At 34.9% G+C, this 5603-nt stretch overlaps 1 non-coding gene across 1 annotated transcript; it reads right to left on the bottom strand.

Moving 5' to 3' along the window:
- Positions 1 to 5109: 5109 nt before the first annotated feature.
- On the bottom strand, positions 5110 to 5217 carry LOC148561812 (small nucleolar RNA R71). Its single transcript, XR_015887727.1, has one exon. It is a non-coding gene; the product is annotated as a small nucleolar RNA R71 (small nucleolar RNA).
- Between the last annotated feature and the right edge of the window lie 386 nt (positions 5218 to 5603).

The raw sequence follows: 5603 nt of genomic DNA, 5'->3' as shown, positions 1-5603 counted from the left end.
AAGCTAAATTGCTAGTGAATAGAAGTGCAGAATGTAAATTGAGCAGAGAAATAGAGTGCAGAAAGTAAATTGACTGAATCTAAAGGTCCAAAAAGAGTGAATTACACGAAACTTAGAGTGCAAGAAAGTAAACAAACTGAAACTTAAATTGCAAGAAAAGTAAATAGCTGAAACTTAAAGTGCAAGAAAGGTAAATTTGCTGAATCTAAATTGCTGAGAGATGTAAATTGCTTGAAGAGTAAAAGGGAGCTGGGTGCTGAGATTTAGAATTCAACAAGAAAATGTAAATTAAAGCAAATCAGAAAGCTATTAGATGAAGGAGTTCAGTTCAGTAGCAAAACAAAAAGGAAAATTGCTTGGAGAAACAAACAGCAAGAAAACGTGATTCAATTATGAAATTTTTAAAGAGAAATTGAAGATCGAAGAAGAACAAAGAGATTAGAAAGTAGATCTAGATCTCACTTGCTCTCTTGATCCAGTAGAAAAGTAATTACAAAAGAAATAAAAAAAAGAAGAAAATAAATGAAACATAGATCCAATTCTCCAATTCCTAAAACAGAAAAGTAGAAGTTGCAGAAGAAGAAAATGAAAACAGAAAACTAAACTCAGATCCAATCCTTAGAACAATTGAGAAGAGAGGCAAAAAGATGATTCTCAAACTTAGAATCAATGAAGCTCTTCAATCTCAATTCAAATTCCAAGAACAGATAGCAGAAGTTGCACAAGAAATGAAAATGCAGAAAGAGAAACTCAGATCCCAATTCCCAAATCCCAAAGTCAGAACAATTCAAATCAAACTGAAAACTAAAAAAAATGGAGCTCCAGGTCCAAAAGTAAAAAGATTTAATTGAGCAAAAAGTTTCGTTTACAAATCAAATTAACTCCTATTTATACACTTTATATTTTTTTTTTTTGTTTTCAGGACTTGGAGTAGGCTTTTCAAATTGGTGAAGAAGTTAGTCACCAAAAAAAAAAATTGGTGAAGAATGGATCCAAGATGGCATTTTATTGAAAATGGTCCATGGGTTCTAGCTCCAGTGGAGCGCTCAGTGAGGAAGGGTAACGTAGCGCTCCCTTGCTTAGTGTGCCTCCCTTCGAGCCAAGCATGTTTCACTTTGTGCCAATACATAGCGCTCAGTTGGAAATTTCCAATGTAGTGCCCCTTGCTTCCATGGTTCCCTCTTCGAACCTTGTTGGCTTCCTTTTGCTAGCAATTTCCTTGTAGTAGCGCTCCGTGAGAACCTTTGAACGTAGCGCTCCTTTGTGTGCATGGTTCCCCTTTCGAACCTTGGCTACCCCATTTTAGGAGTGTCGCACCTTGTTTTTCTTTAAATGGTCCACGAAAACGTTGAAAGAGTTAACATAGCGCTCCTTTGATTCGAGCGCTGGCCTTGCTTGTCGAGTTTCCTTGTAGCGCTGATGAGCGGATAATTTATACGCTTTTTGGCATTGTTTTTATATAGTTTTCAGTATGATTTCGTTAGTTTTTGTATATTTTTATTAGTTTTTAAATAAAAATCACATTTCTAGATTTTCCTATGAGTTTGTGTGTTTTTCTGTGATTTCAGGTATTTTCTGGCTGAAATTGAGGGACATGAGCAAAAATCAGATTCAGAGGTTAAAGAAGGACTGCAGATGCTGTTCGATTCTGACCTCCCTGCACACAAAGTGGATTTTCTGGAGCTACATAACTCCAAATGGTGCGCTCTCAATTGCCTTGGAAAGTAGACATCCAGGACTTTCCAGCAATATATAATAGTCTATACTTTTTCCGAGTTTAGATGACACAAACTGGCGTTCAACGCCAGCTTCCTGCCCTATTCTGGAGTTAAACGCCAGAAACAGGTTGCAAAGTGGAGTTAAACGCCAGAAACAGGTTGCAAACTGGCGTTCAACTCCAAGAGAAGCCTCTACACGTGTAAAGCTCAATGCTCAGGCCAAGCACACACCAAGTGGGCCCCGGAAGTGGATTTCTGCATCAATTACTCATTTCTGTAAACCCTAGTAACTAGTCTGATATAAATAGGACCGTTTACTATTGTATTAGACATCTTTGATCAGTTTTATGCTATCTTAGACCTTTATGGGGGCTCGCCATTCGGCCATGCCTGGACCATTATCACTTATGTGTTTTCAACGGTAGAGTTTCTACACACCATAGATTAAGGTGTGGAGCTCTGCTGTTCCTCATGAATTAATGCAAAGTACTATCGTTTTTCTATTCAATTCAAGCTTATTCCTATTCTAAGATATTCATTCGCACCCAAGAACATGATGAATGTGATGATTATGTGACGCTCATCACCATTCTCACCTATGAACACGTTCCTGACAACCACTTCCGTTCTACATGAAGATGAGATAGAATGAGTATCTCTTAGGTATCTAATATAGGGGACCGAGTCTGAGATATTAGAATCTTCGTGGTATAAGTTAGAATCCATGGACGGCCATTCTTGAGATCCGGAAAGTCTAAACCTTGTCTGTGGTATTCCGAGTAGGATCTGGGAAGGGATGGCTGTAACGAGCTTAAAACTCGAGAGTGCTGGGCGTAGTGACAGACGCAAAAGGAGTATTGAATCCTATTCCAGTATGATCGAGAACCGACAGATGATTAGCCATGCAGTGACAGCGCATTGGACCATTTTCACTGAGAGGACGGGATGTAGCCATTGACAATAGTGATGCCCAACATAAAGCTTGCCATGGAAAGGAGTATGAAGGATTGGATGAAGACAGTAGGAAAGTAGAGGTTCAGGAGGAACAAAAGCATCTCTATACGCTTATCTGAAATTCTCACCAATGAATTACATAAGTATCTCTATCTTTATTTTACGTTTTATTTATCTTTTAATTATCAAATCTCTAAAACCATTTGAATTCGCCTGACTGATATTTACAAGGTGACCATAGCTTGCTTTAGGCCGACAATCTCCGTGGGATCGACCTTTACTCACGTAAGGTTTATTACTTGGACGACCCAGTGCACTTGCTGGTTAGTTGTGCGAAGTTGTGACAAAGTGTGATTCACGTTTGAGAGCACCAAGTCTTTGGCGCCATTGTTGATGATCACAATTTCGTGCACCAAGTTTTTTGCGTCGTTGCCGGGGATTGTTCGAGTTTGGACAACTGACGGTTCATCTTGTTGCTCAGATTAGGTAATTCTATTTTATTTTTAAGCTTTTTATTTCTTATTTTCAAAAAATACAAAAAAAAATTCTTCTTTTTCGTTCTTCCCAAAATAATTTTCGAAAAAAAATACAACAAAATTTATAAAATCATAAAAACCAAAAATTTTGTGTTTCTTGTTTGAGACCAGTGTCAAATTTTAAGTTTGATGTCAATTTCATGTTTTAACTTTTCCCTAAAAATTTTCGAAAACTTATGCATGGTGTTCTTCATGATCTTCAAGTTGTTCTTGGCAAGTCCTCTTGTTTGATCTTTAAAATTTCTTGTTTTGTGTCTTTTCTTGTTTTCCATATGCATTTTTGAATTAATAGTGTCTAAAGTTTGAAAATTTCTAAGTTTGGTGTCTTGCATATTTTTCTTTTCTTAAAAATTTTCAAAAATAAGTCTTGATGTTCATCTTGATCTTCAAAGTGTTCTTGGTGTTCATCTTGACATTCAAAGTGTTCTTGCATGTAGTAGTTGTTTTGATTCATAATTTTTATGTTTTGTTTCAATTTAGTATTTTTCTTTCTCATCATTAAAAATTCAAAAAATCAAAAAAATATCTTTCCCTTTTTCACGAAAATTTGAGATGATTTTTTCAAAACTTTTTAAAATTTAGTTGTTTCTTAGGAGTCAAGTCAAATTTTCTATTTAAAAATTCTATCTTTTTTAAATCTTTTCTAAAAAAATCAAATCTTTTTCATTTTTATTTTATGATTTTCGAAAATTTCAAATTTATTTTCAAAATCTTTTTCTTATTTTGTTTCATAATTTCAAAACCTCTACTAACAATTAATGTGATTGATTCAAAAATTTTAAGTTTGTTACTTGCCTAGTAAGAAAGGTTCAATCTTTAAATTTTAAAATCATATCTTTTTGTTTCTTGTTAGTCAAGTAACCAACTTTAATTTTCAAAATCAAATCTTTTTAATTTCTAATTCAAATCTTTTTCAAAATGATTTTCAATCATATATTTTTCAGTGTCAATCACATCTTTTTCAAAATCAATTTCAAAATCTTTTCTAACCTCTTATCTTTTCAAAATTGAATTTCAAATCTTTTTCAAATTAATCCTATCTTTTTGTTTGATTCTTATCTTTTTCAAAATCACCTAACTAATTTTCCCTCTCTAATTTTCGAAAAGTCTTCCCCACCTTTTCAAAATTTCTTTTAATTAACTAATTATTTTAAAATTCAAATTTTATTTTATTTCTTTTTATATTTTCGAATTATAATTAATTAACTTAATAAAAACAAAAATATTTTCCTTTTATTTTAATTTGAAATTCGAATTCTTCATCTTCTCTCTTCTCTATTCTATTCTTCTCTTCTTCTACTTACATAAGGAATCTCTATACTATGACATAGAGGATTCCATATTTTCTTTTCTGTTCTCTTCTTTTTCATATGAGCAGGAACAAGGATAAGGACATTCTTGTTGAAGCTGATCCTGAACTTGAAAGGACTCTAAAGAGGAAGCTAAGGGAAGCTAAAGAACAACTCTTTGGAGAAAATCTGACAGAAATTTTCGAAAAAGAAGGAGACATGGCCGAAAATAATAACAATACAAGGAAGATGCTTGGTGACTTTACTGCACCAAAATACAATTTACATGGAAGAAGCATCTCAATCCCTGCCATTGGAGCAAATAATTTTGAGCTAAAGCCTCAATTAGTTTCTCTGATGCAACAGAATTGCAAGTTTCATGGACTTCCATCAGAAGATCCTTTTCAGTTCTTAACTGAATTCTTACAAATCTGTGATACTTTTAAGACCAATGGGGTTGACTCTGAGGTCTACAGGCTTATGCTTTTCCCGTTTGCTGTAAGAGATAGAGCTAGAATATGGTTGGACTCTCAACCTAAAGATAGCCTGAACTCTTGGGATAAGCTGGTCACGGCTTTGTTAGCCAAGTTATTTCCTCCTCAAAAGCTTAGCAAGCTTAGAGTGGATTTTCAAACCTACAAACAGAAAGAAGGTGAATCCCTCTATGAAGCTTGGGAGAGATACAAGGAACTGACCAAGAAGTGTCTTTCTGACATGCTTTCAGAATGGACCATCCTGGATATATTCTATGATGGTCTGTCTGAATTATCAAAGATGTCATTGGACCATTCTGCAGGTGGATCCATTCACCTAAAGAAAATGCCTGCAGAAGCGCAGGAACTCATTGACATGGTTGCAAATAACCAGTTCATGTACACTCCTGAAAGGAATCCTGTGAGTAATGGGACGCCTTAGAGGAAGGGAGTTCTTGAAATTGATGCTTTGAATGCCATATTGGCTCAGAAAAAAATATTGACTCAGCAAGTCAATATGATTTCTCAGAGTCTGAATGGATTGCAAGCTACATCCAACAGTACTAAAGAGGCATCTTCTGAAGAAGAAGCTTATGATCCTGAGAATCCTGCAATAGCAGAGGTGAATTGCAT

Source organism: Arachis ipaensis, chromosome B6, assembly GCF_059453495.1.
Source record: "Arachis ipaensis isolate K30076 ecotype BB chromosome B6, ASM5945349v1, whole genome shotgun sequence".
Lineage (NCBI taxonomy): Eukaryota > Viridiplantae > Streptophyta > Magnoliopsida > Fabales > Fabaceae > Arachis > Arachis ipaensis.
Note: the sequence above shows the minus strand (reverse complement) of the source record. Positions and strands in the feature narration are given on the sequence as shown.